This window comes from Phoenix dactylifera, chromosome 5 (assembly GCF_051530095.1).
Source record: "Phoenix dactylifera cultivar Ajwa chromosome 5, Ajwa_hap1_PhDact_Kaust_v1.1, whole genome shotgun sequence".
Lineage (NCBI taxonomy): Eukaryota > Viridiplantae > Streptophyta > Magnoliopsida > Arecales > Arecaceae > Phoenix > Phoenix dactylifera.
Window position 1 is genome coordinate 4,425,548 of NC_143194.1, and position 13,078 is coordinate 4,438,625.

At 37.9% G+C, this 13,078-nt stretch overlaps 1 pseudogene; it reads left to right on the top strand.

The window, feature by feature from the left end:
* The first annotated feature begins 9,870 nt into the window (after nucleotides 1-9,870).
* On the top strand, nucleotides 9,871-12,461 carry LOC103708667 (AAA-ATPase At4g25835 pseudogene; annotated as a pseudogene).
* Nucleotides 12,462-13,078: the final 617 nt, after the last annotated feature.

Genomic DNA, 13,078 nt, shown 5'->3' on the forward strand with positions numbered 1-13,078 from the left:
GCTTAGATCTAGCATCACTTAAAAGCCTAGATTTGCCTTAGCATTAAACTCTACAACTTAAGCCACAAGACTGAATTTTATTACGGCTTAGAATCATACACAATCTCGTTTATTATAGTATGTACGATAATGGATATCACAGCTTCCACATATTTCTCATGCGAGTTTTTTCTTGATCAATCAGCCTCTCTTTCTTGTTCTCCTATCATCCTCTCGATGTTTGTTTTTCTTGGCCCTCTATTTTTCATTTAATAATTATGGCCTTTTCTACTGTTATTTCCAATTTAGTGATGATATAACGTTATCGTTCTTTTTCTACCACTCAGATAACTCAAGCATGGTTCTGGTCACTCAAGTCCTCAATGGTGACAATTATTCTCTATAGAGATGTGCCATGAAGAGTACTCTCTTTCTAATATCTTTTCTATTATTATATAATTTTATTGTTGTATTCTATTATATCTAAAGGCTCAATTTGCATATAAAGCACACTAATGCTATAAACAGTGCAAATAATTTAAATCATATTTCTAATATAAATTTCTTAAATTTACTAATCGTCATGTCACAATATATCCAACAACATTGCTCCTACAATAACTAGAAATTCTTGTTAACCTCGCTGACATTTAGACCCCATGACCTTCTTCAGAAAAAGAAGCATGCCAATCACTTGAGCTAAACCACTTGAGGTAACTCATCTCACCTTCAAAAGAAAAAAAAGAAAAGAATTGCCTACTATGAGGATTCAAAGCCACATCCAACTATGAATGTGCTTCCATAGAGAAGGTGACATTTTCCTACGAAACAAGCATATGAGAAAGGGACATGATAAGTATTAAGGAAGGGAACATCCCTGCATAATTAGGTGGCCAAGCACCATGCAGAATTAGTCTTGGTTCCTATAATTTATAATCCATTATTCCTGAGTATCTATAGATGGGCAGTGTCATGAGGTTCATAAATTGCTATACAGCGAATATTTTTCTCCCTATTCTCTCTCTGGTTGTCAATTTCCTTTATACGTAGATGTCAAAAATTAGAGGCACTCAGCTATGTCTTATCCTTTCGTTACATAGAAATTAGTTAAAAACAATCATATCATGCTATTTGGGATCTAATTTATTGTTATATAAATTCCTTTCTTGTTTTCACTCCCTTGCAATGCAAGATGACTCATGCATACAGAGAGTGCTACTGTAGCATCAGAAAGGTCATGTATCAGAACTTCTGAAAAGGTTAATAGTGGGTTCATCACTGTATATTGTGGGGGTTTTGTTAACTAGATCCTTGTCTTTATTTATTTCTCTAAGCTAGCTAGATTATATTATTCAAATTGATGATGCTGTCTTCCAAATGGAATTGTCAGAAACACCAAGATTCATGGTTGTTTAATCATGCAAGTTTAAACCCAAGAAAATTGTCAGAAACTTTAAGATTCCTTCAAGGCAGCACAAATCTCAACCACTCTCTAAATCTGCAATGAAAGAAATGGAAGCAAGTCCGCTAGGTAAATCATATATCCCACGTTACATGTTGGTTCGATTTTAAAGTGTTCTAAATGAAAATCAAGTTTCCTCAGGTGGCTAGACAGAATAATGAGTTCATTTCAGATGCAGATGCTAGCTAAATCCTTTTGCAGTGTACACATAACCTTGATATAAGCATTAATAACATTAAGATTCATGCTAATTGCATTGAATGACAAAACTCCGCTAGGCAAACATGTTAAGATGATTTCGAAACCATTCATGATTCCAGGATACTAATGTTCTAGTGGATTGTGGTTCCATCCTTCAAGCAAAAGAAGGATATACCAAAAACGATAATAATGCGAGGATTGACCGATCTTCCCCAATTTTTTTTGGGGGGTCCAGAAGTTTAGACCTAAAAAAATTATTCAATCCTTTGCACCATCCACCACTGGATCATTCACTCTTTGCTTTGAGATCCGTCTAGACAGATGAGCGACAGAGTTCGGACGCTTTGAGATTTGTGCAGCGGGCGGTCCAATGCTAGATAGGTGCAAAAGAAGGCAAATCATTTTTTCGCGTAAAAGACATGGCTGCAATCATATTCTAAATTGAAGAGATAAGCAAGGACAAATGGTACATCTTAATTGTAACCTCAATATTGTAGTCTCATACCATAAACTTAGCAGGTTACTTAGAGGACATATTTATTTATTTATTTATTTTATTTATTGAATCTCGAGATATTATTCGAGAGATATACAGTAAATTTAACTTTGCTGTATCCTGTTATGTATCAGTAGGGCCCACCAATCCTGACCCTATGTTAATCTGCTCCCTAGGAGCAGTGGAAGTGAAATGGTCGAGGGATGACTCAATAATTCACAAAGGCTGTAAAAGGACGAAATGACAGTGTGAATAAAATCTGAATGCTACCATCCCTTTGTGCGGATGAAGCTAAGCAACCAGCCCCAGCTTTGAATTGGAAATTGTGAAGCCCGTAGCTTTTCCGAGACGCAGCTCCACAAAAAGCAAATGATTGTACACTTAATTGCCCTCCGAAAGTTGGAATTCCGCTTCCCAATAGAGATGTGCGATCTCTGGATCACCCTCGGCTGCACTTAGAATTAGAAGAAACTGAGCAAAGCGACATTAGCCTAAGTACAATTTGCGCTGCATTCTGTCCATCTCTCACTGAATGCTTCTTCTCAACTTAATGTTCTAGTCGATCAATCGACAGCCTTCTCAAAATCTTTTTGAATAGAAATCAAATGAGTCTCAAGTCTAATTTTGATCCAAACTCGGAAGGAAAAAAAAAAAAAAAACAAGGCCAATCAAAAATGGATGCATGAGGCATAGAATTGGGTGTACATTATAGATTTTATAATTTGATAATATGTAAAAACCTTTGATTGATGGCTTAGTCACAATGTTGAATTTTGTAGAGTGATAATACATTTGGTAGTATAGCTAATAACATTTTATGAGTGATTGAAGATTTGATTAGTGAATTATTTAAACTTCTTAGACTCAGTTAAGCTTGAAACATAATTGATTTCGACTCAATTCAAAGTTATTAAGCTAATCAAGATAGGTTCTGTTTGGCTTCGAAATTAGACCCGTGTATATTTTTGTCTGCACATGTGGACATAAGGTGCTAGGGCTAACTCTTTTGACACTATAATAAGGACTACCAATGCTAGGCTCTCCTTAACATATAGTTGCTTTATTGATTTACAAGTTACTTTTTGGCTGTCTTTTGGGCAAAACAAATAAGTGGGACTGTAACTCAAGAGGATTTGGAATCATTCAATACTCAGTGGGACGAAAAGCTGTCCCTATTCAGACCTCACTATGGCCACCTTAACATATGGGAAGCAAAGGAAGAGTGGAAGAGCTTGTTTTTGTATGTCTTAAAACACACTGCTGCTTCCAAGCTCACCTACTATATCACCTGCTTGAAATAAACACACACACAGAAAGGTAGAACACACCCACTTTATATTAAATGTGGCTTCCAGAGCACAGCTTTTAGGGTGGTCAAGGCACATTTCAAGGGAGCAATTGGGCATATTGCTCAACTGGTGCAACATTCCATGTGTAAGCTTAATGGTAAAAAGTAACTTAAGGAAATGTATTAGCTTATGATCGCAACAAATTGTATTGCAAGTAGAACAATTGGACCTTGATTCATCTAAAAATAGCATATAAAAAAAATTGTTTCCTTTCGAAAGTTGATTGGGAAGGGACATGGATGAATTTCTTGTCCTTGCTTTCTCTAAAAGCAGAGTAGAGATGGAATCTGGGCCATCGGATGTTGACATTCCTTGAAGTTCTTTCTTGAGAATGACATTCCTTGAACTTGATTTAATTGTTTTCTTCTGCTTTTTTCAAGGATCATCTTTGTTCTTGATTCCCTTGAACCTAGCTTTTCACATGGGCTGACTTACATCAGTCCCCCTTATCCAGTCCTCCATGCTCCCTTTTTCAGCTTTTCCATGACAACAATGCTGATGTTTTTTTCTCCCTCAGGCCCAAATAAGCTGTAACTCGGTGTTTGGAAACGATTACCAGGAGAAAAAACAAGATGAGAAGAGATGCATACCCTTCTCTTGGTAAGAAAGGAGACAGATCTTGTGAGGTCATTCATTTGGAAAAGAGTGACTCCTGCATTACTTGAGCATGACTAATGCATTTTTGTTTTGATGAAGTATCAATGAAGAAATATGTATCACCTCTTAAAACATGACTATTTTAATTATTAAATGTTTTTCTCATCCTTATTAGTAGATAATTTTCAGGTGGTTTGATATGAGAATTCGACGATGCAGCTTCGTGGATTAAACAACATTAGCCAATTGTTGCAAAATCATATGGAACAAATGCTCCTATCAAGCAACAAAGCCTCATGACGAGTGCTATTGATATAATTGCGTGTTCAATTCTTCTTGTTTTGAATACCTAAAACATAGAAGTACCGATTTCTGCACATAACTATGACTGCATTTTATTTTTTATTTTTTGTTAAGTTGGACAAAATTCAATACTAAAGCCTATGATATACTAGAGGAAATCAAATTAATCATTGAACATGATAGAAAATAATAGTTTGAGGGTGCATGTTATTTGCAACATTATCCAGCTCCTCTTCTCTATATTGATGGCTGTAGTTACGCTATTAAAATTCTATCGACAACAAATATTGTCTATTTCTTGGATTAAGAATAATGTGGTTTATTTATAAATTACATGAAGAGTATAAAAAAAAAAACAGTTGTGTTTTCTTTGAAACCTTTCCTTATATTATAGAAGGGTGTCCATCCACTACATGGAGCACCTAATTTAGCAACAAATCATAGAGAAACTGTAATCTCAATAGATAAAGTAACTACTAATTATTTTAGAGAAGTTAGATTATCTATATTATCATTTGGCATAAATAATCAAATTTAATAAGAAGAAAAATTTTAAATATTCAAAAAATATAGAAGAGCAGCAATGTGAACAATTAAAAGTTAGTTTAGGATAAGTATAGCTGTAAGTTTTTCTTTTCTTTTTAATAAAGAAAGATGATTCAAAAATTATATTGAACCAAAGGTCACAAACAAACAAAAGCTATTGAAAAATTAGTAAAATTGAAAATAAATTGAAGCAATAGAAGATGTATTTCAATTTACATAAAACATTAAATTTTTAAACCCAAATTTCAAATATGCATTGAATATGAAAGTTATTCAAGTAGAGACGTGTATATATTAGAAGAATAATGAATGCATATTGTAGTCTCAATGACACAATATTTTCAATTTGAACTTGCTCAATCATATAAATTCTTAAATTTTTCAACCATACATATGTTCAAATCTAGGGGTGGAAATAAATCAAGCCAGGTGAGGTGTGGTTCAAGCTAGAATAGGTTTGGTACATAAACTCAGCTATCTACGCCAAATCTATTTATAATTGAGCTAAAAAGAATAAACCATAACCAACTTGTTTATTTTTGATAGACCCGATATCTAAGGCACCAACCAATTAGTGCTTCAATTGTCAAATGCACACAATGGTAAATGGAAATAGAATAGGGTCAAAAATAGGGAATCAAAGATTCTATATTCAAATAAAGTATAAAAATTAAATAAATTTTTTTTGTAGAGAATCAAAATATATAAATCCTAAATATTTTCCTTCCATTTTTCTCTATGTTATATCTTATTCATTCTTTTAACAACAATTAGTAATATGAACAACCTATCAAGCTAAATCAGTCCTTTATTAGGCCATGGCTCACTGCCCAATCATCAATATCCTAAAGTTTGTGGATTGATTTTAAGAATATGATTAACCTATGGTGACCCATCGAGTTGGAGGACCAAATTCATACATGACCAACTTATAATTGATTCATCTAGAATAACCTAAACCTAACCCAATTATAAAGGACCCTTGTGAAAACTTATTTATTTTGTGAGTTTGGGTAGGTTTGGTAGGTCCAAGTCAAAAATAGCTACCCTTATTCAAATGTCATGAATTCTCATTGTATTTTTAATTTAGAAAATAAATCTAAATATATCACCATCATATTTAAGACATCTCATAATTTCTTTTTGTGAAGAAATATGTACGTATCTGATATCTCTTGATTCTTTTTAAAAAGTGAAATATTTCACCTTTGGAATTTGAATTTAATTAGAAACTCACCTATTTTGTTTAGAAAAGGCAATAATTGTTCTCTATCCATATTATATATAAAAAAATAAAGATATCACCTTCTGGATTCAAAATGAGGATCTCTTTCTAATAATGAAAACAAGGATGTGAGGCTTTTTGGCTAGACCTATAGAGAAGAATTTTCTGCATATATGTATCCTTATAATCTCCCATATTGCATATTTTATTTTCACAAACATGTTGTTTACATATATACCCTTACAAAGCTTATCTTTTTTGCATACATATCCTGACAATTAACTTTGTACCACAGCCATTTATCTGTTAGATGACCAAATTACCTACCAACGAGTTGCAAGGGTTTATGATTTGAGCTATGATTTGGCCGACCTCGAAGTCATTTTTTCCTCTTTTATCCTAAAAAATATCAAATTAAAAATAAAAAAAAAACATAAATGACATATTTAAAGAGAGGCGAAGATGGGGTATCAGTTGGGCCCTTAGTGGGAGCAACTTGAAGGCAAAGAAGGAGGAAGAGGAGGGGATGAGAGGTAGTAAAGACTAAGAAAAAGAGCACCTAGCCCCATGGTGATGTTCCTTTTTTAAGATATGTTGTAAGATCTAGAATAAGAAACCAATATTATCAACCATAAGTATCACATCATCATCCTTTAGGACGACAAAGTCCTTATGGAGTATGCCCTTGAGGTCAAAAAGTTTTAAGCTTTGGTAGTAACAGAAAGGGGGGTAGTATTTGGATGCTTGGCGCTGCAGAAGGAGGAGGCAAGTCAAAAAAGGGGAGCGAGGGGGAGGAGGGTTCAGATTAGGTAAGAGGAAAAGTGAGGCCTCAGTTAGTTGAGCTAGTTTGTACATGCCATGAGGACTAGTCCAATCTCATAGTGACACCACAAGTCATTTTGTCAAAAAAGGCCATGTTTGCATTGGCGGTAGAAATGAAGAAGGGATTGGCGATGGCAATGAAGGAGGGAGAGAGGAATTTGATGGTAACCATGAACAAGGCATGGCTAAGGAGATGAGGGTTAGGGCATTAGTGAAGAAAGGGGAAAAAGAAAAAGAACAAATAATAGAGTGGAATCTTCAAGGAATTTCGGTCATTTGAATAAAAATATAGTTTTAATTGAAGGTTGGTGTAGTTAGACTAAAATTATACAAGTGACTACAAAAACAAGTGTATTGTTGCAAAAAAGTAGGCTTTGTAAATGTATATATACAAATAAAATTTTATGAGGTTAAATATACAATATGAAAAATGTAAGGGCATATATATTAAAAACTCAGAAGTATTTTTTTTTTTTTTGTGAGAACTATGATTCAGTAAAGTTGGACAAAATTGGGTACGGGTAAGATTAAACATAGGTAGGTCTTTTTTAGCAATGCAAGAAACTTTGTTGAATCTTCAAATTGGTTATCTTGATTTATTAGTGATATGTAAAAGTTTATCCCTAATAGAAATTAACCTTAGACTCAAGTTGCTTGATCGCAAGATCTGACATAGGTTAGAATTTATTTTAATACTATAGGCATAATTTTAAAAAATTTGTTCATAGAAAATGTAAAATTAATTGATTTTGTGTAAATAATTGTCTAGTTGCCATTTCATCATTCTGTAAGGATTCCTTAAAAATAAATTGATAATTTATAAAATCTAAAAAAGTAATTCCTTATAAGACTCAAAAAAACTATTTTACATAAAATGAAATCTTATGCTATTTGTTTTAGTACAAATATTGATAGATAATCAGACATCACATCTAGTGCTATTATAACCTATTAGTAACCTTAAAAAATGTTAAGTTTATGAATTTACTTAGTGTATGATAGTTGGCTTGATGTTAACTAGTTGTGAGGGTGTATGTCAAACATTGTAGACCTTACATATTCAACTATGCTTCAACATAGAAAAATAAATAATTAGACTATTGTTGTCAAACATATCACAACTTCTAATTATGATATGCATTTATTTATTTTGTACAAAAAAAAGATTAAGTTCTTCGTAGGATAAACTTCAATGCAATCAAACAGTAAAATGTGGTTAGCTCCTTCAAGTTATTATGCCAGCAGAAGTTTTAATTAGTAGATAATGCTCCCCCAGTAACCCAACCAGGAGCTCTATTTTTTTTGCAATACATCTATGATGCATCAAAGCTCAAAATAGAGGGTAAAAGTTGGCATATTCAGGAAGAATGGGGTGATAAGGGATTGGATCCTTTCTATCTCATCTAGTAGAAAAAAAATAAAAAACATTTCACTTATTTTGTCTACTATATTACCTATAAATCAAAATTTATTAATGACTAATATATCATTAAACTATAATCTTGAGCTAACTTTTCTATAGGCATTACATATATAAGATACTTTGCTTTCCTTTCAATGTAGCAAATAATACTCTATAAGTAACATGCTGCCACTTTTAAAAATTTTCCTATATATATTGTTCATTGCTTGACTTGAACTAATTTAGAAGAATTAGATTATTATGTTTCTATTTCTCTTTCAAAGAAAATATAAATCTTTGTCTTTTAGATGAAGTGGTAGTTAATTTTTGAATTTTTATAGTTGCATTTATGGATGCAGAAGACACTAACAATTGGGATAAAAATGTGATTAGAAAAATTTATAGTGTAAGTCACTAAAATTAGCTTGATTTCTTGATTCACGTTATAGCTTTTAAATAAATTAACCACTAATTAACCATAAAAGGCTGATCCAGAACCTAAGTTAGTATCTTGTTGATCGTGAAGCAAAAAAGATTGCTTGACTTTTCCTCAACTTAACTATAGCAATTCCATGAAACTTTCCTTTACATTTAATTTCTGAAAGCACTTCAACATTTGCAACTTTTTGTGGATCCCATCACAAATACTTCTAGTATGACCTGTTATTTTTTATCAGAACAAGTTAGCCTGGTTTTGATCAGGTCTAGTCAACTTCCACCATCGTAGTACATAGAGTTATTTTTGCAATAAAAAAAATTGATCTGAAATGCCTAAAAGTTTTTGGTTAAACCACTTTAGTCTTTCGAGACACTTAGATTGCAACAAGCATGCCCAAGACGAATCAAAATAATGGATCCTCATCCAATCAGGTCATTGGAATCGGGACTGGAACTGGGCATACAAGTAGTGAATATTTATATGACAATAAGATCTAACATGTTGCTTGAATCAGAATGGAAAGATTGCGGGAGTATAATGTGTACTTGATATATCATTATGACATCGATCACCAAGCTCTCTCCAATCAATTGTTTGATTAATTTTCAGACAATTAATTTGAGCTCATCTGATATGGTAGTTTCTCTTAGAGGGTGTGATGGGTTCAAAATTCCTCAAGCAATTGTTTGGAAACTTTTACAAAGGATATACCACGAGATCGGAACAAATTTTATCATAAAAACAAAAAGATTAATGTTGAAATTAATAGGAAAGAAAAACACTAAGAATGCATCTAGATATGTCCATGGATAACATCACATATCATTATAATTTCAGTACTATTAACATGAAAACCTTGTTCAGATCCGCATGGTTGTCAGGCCAGCAATCTTAGATTGTGGTTTATAACTGCGTTTCGTTTTTTTTTTTTTGTTAAGACAGGTGGATCATACTTGACAAGTACGGATACATCTAATAAAATCAAAAAACAGAATACTTCGAAATGACAGAGGCAACTACCCATCACCAGCCTACAGGATACTATCAAAATAATTGGCTACATAAGCGCCACTCAATCTGCAATCCCATTAAATTTACAGAAAATATGCTTGTTTTAGAAGGCTTCTCCGTCCCATAACTACGTATTCCTGCATGATGGAATACGCTGTGGAAAAAAAAGAAAAAAAAAAACAAAAACAAAAACACATAGACTTGACACACGTAACAAAAGCCAAAACATACCCCACTACCGAGGCATCCCTCTCCCGCCACCTCCATAACAATCACCACCACCATCACCTTCCCCTCTTCCCGAGGCAGCAACATTGACAAAGAGAAAAATAAAGGAAAACGCAAAGCAAAGCTGACCCTCCTCGCCTGTTGCTCTGCTCCCCTTGGCACCTTTAACTTTATTCCCCTTTCTTCTGTTTTCTCCTCCTCTACGGCTCTACCCTTCCTCCCTAGAAAACCCAATCCCCCGTCCCTTTTATAACTCCTTACCCACACTCTCCAGCCCATCTCCACATCCAAACAAAGTACCACTTCCCACAACAAGACAAAGCCCCCCCTCTCGTAAGTAGTAGCGATCGTCGTCGTAGTAGTAGAATAAGAAGAAGATAACAAACAAAATGGAGCTTCTCTCGCAAATGTGGTCACTCCTAGGCCTCCTTACGGTCCTCCAAAATGTTCTCCCCTCCCAACTCCTCTCGCTGCTCCATTCTCTCTGGCAGTCCCTCCAGGACTCCCTCACTCCATACTCCTACTTCGACGTCCCGGAATTCCTTGGCTCCTCCGCCGTCGAGCCCAACGACCTCTACCGCCAGGTCCACCTCTACCTCCACCAATCCCTCCTCCACTCCCCCACCCCGTCTTCGGCTCCATTGCCACGCCTCACCCTCTCCCTCCCACGCGGCGCCGGCGGCGACCCCTCCGCCGCAGCCGCCAACCCGGTGCTCTCCCTATCCCCGAACCACTCCCTCGAGGACTCCTTCGCGGGCCACCGCCTCGTCTGGACGCACCACTCCGACACCCTCCAGGACTCCCTCGAGGAGCGGCGCTCCTTCGCCCTCCGCCTCCCGAAGCGCGCCCCCGCCTCCGCCCTCCTCCGCCCCTACCTCGCCCACCTCTCCGCGGCTGCCGACGCCCTCGAGCGCTCCTCCCGCCCCCGCCGCCTCCACACCAACTCCCCCCGCGGCGGCCCCCCGTCCTGGTCCTCCGTCCCCTTCCGTCACCCCGCCACCTTCGCCACCCTCGCCCTCGACCCCGCCCTCAAGTCCCGCCTCCTCGCCGACCTCTCCGCCTTCGCCGCCGGTAGGGACTTCTACCGCCGCACCGGCCGCCCCTGGAAGCGCGGCTACCTCCTCCATGGTCCACCCGGATCCGGCAAGTCCTCCCTCATCGCCGCCATGGCCAACCACCTCCGTTACGACGTATACGACCTCGAGCTCACACGCGTCTCCCACAACTCCGACCTCCGCTCCCTCCTCATCCAGACCAACAACCGCTCTCTCATCGTCATCGAAGACATCGACTGCTCGCTCGAACTGACCGGCGACCGCCGCCGGTCAACCAAGTCCACCACCGCAACCTCCGATGCCAGAAGCAGAAAGAAAAGGCAGCGGCTCCAATCCTACGAAGATTCCGACAGCATCAATGATGGCTGCGGCGATGACAGCGACGGGAGGGTGACGCTGTCGGGGCTGCTGAATTTTACGGACGGGCTGTGGTCGTGCTGCGGGGAGGAGAGGATAATAGTGTTCACGACGAATTATGCGGACGGGGTGGACCCGGCGCTGCTGCGGGCGGGGAGGATGGACGTGCACCTGAGGCTGGGAGCCTGCGGGGGCCACGCGGTGAGGGAGCTGGTGGAGAGGTTCGTCGGGGTGGCGGAGCACGAGCTGCTGGGGGTGGCGGAGAGCTGCGTCCGGGCAGGGGCGGAGATGACGCCGGCGGAGGTGGGGGAGGTGCTGCTGAGGAACCGGGAGGACCCGGAGAAGGCCGTGAGGGAGCTGGTAGCGGAGCTGCAGGCGAGGGTGCGTCACGGGGGTGGTGGTGGGAATGGAGGGGGAGAGGAGGAGGAGGGATGGGAGGAGAGGGAGGAAGGGTCGCCTACGGAGAGCTGGGAGGGGTCGCCGGAGAAGGTGGGGAGGAAGGGGAGGGCCGGATGGGAGCGGAGGGTGAGGTTTCTAGGCCGGCTCAAGAGTTTGACCAAGTCGGATTCTGGGAGAAGGGGGGTGTAGAATTTACATTAGTGGTTAATTGTGACTTGATGGGGGGAGTCTCTTCTTGCTGTAAAATTTGTGTTAGCTTTTGTTGTGAGATAATTTTGTTAGAGAGCTTTTGTTTTTCTATGTACAATTAAGTAGTATGATTGTTTAGCTTCCATCTTTTTTGTGGAGTACTCTACTATCATTTAGGCTCAATCTTGGCATAAGATTATCACTTCTAAATTATGTGGGCTGCGAGTTTGTTACTCTTATCCTAGGAAGCATGAAATGGTTGAAATGGTTTACACTCGAATTGTGAATCAATTCGAGTTCTTCCACAAATATGGGATCGGTTTTGCATAGGCTTGCAGGTGTTATTTTGTTCATGATTTTTTTTAATGAAACTGGATGATTAAGATGTATAGATGGTTTTATTATCCTCAACAAAATCTCGTTAGTTTTGAGCTCTATTTCTAAGTTCTTGATGGCTATCCAAGTCAATTATTCATACCATTCTCCACATTTCAAAGATAAAGAAAAATCAACATTTAGACAAGTAATTATAGTTTCCTCATCCTAACCTTTTGATTGATATATTTATATATATATTGGTTTGTCATTGCAAATTTTTTGTTTGGTGATTACGGGATGTGTTGGCATTAGGTTCCCAAAACACTCAAGGTTTTGTTCTCGAGCAATTTAATGTCATAAAATATGATGGGAAATGTGAATCATGAACTTGAATTCCCATCATGTATTTCTACTACATGGGAAAAGAATAGTTGTCTTCTCGGTGGAATTGGTTTCGCAATGGAGGTAATCGATGCGTTCAGCTTTTATAATGCTAGAGCAACGGAAGGTGGACCACTTAAACCAATTGAGTGCAGAGGGAAGTTGGAGACGGTGAGAAGAATCTAACTAGACGAACTCAGTGTTGTTGCACTAGCTCTCGTCTTAGTATGCCATGAAATCAAGGTCATCGTGCAAGTTTTTCTCGTTGGGAGAAAGGAAGAAAAAGAGGCATGACATTGCAAACAAATTGCAGGTAGAT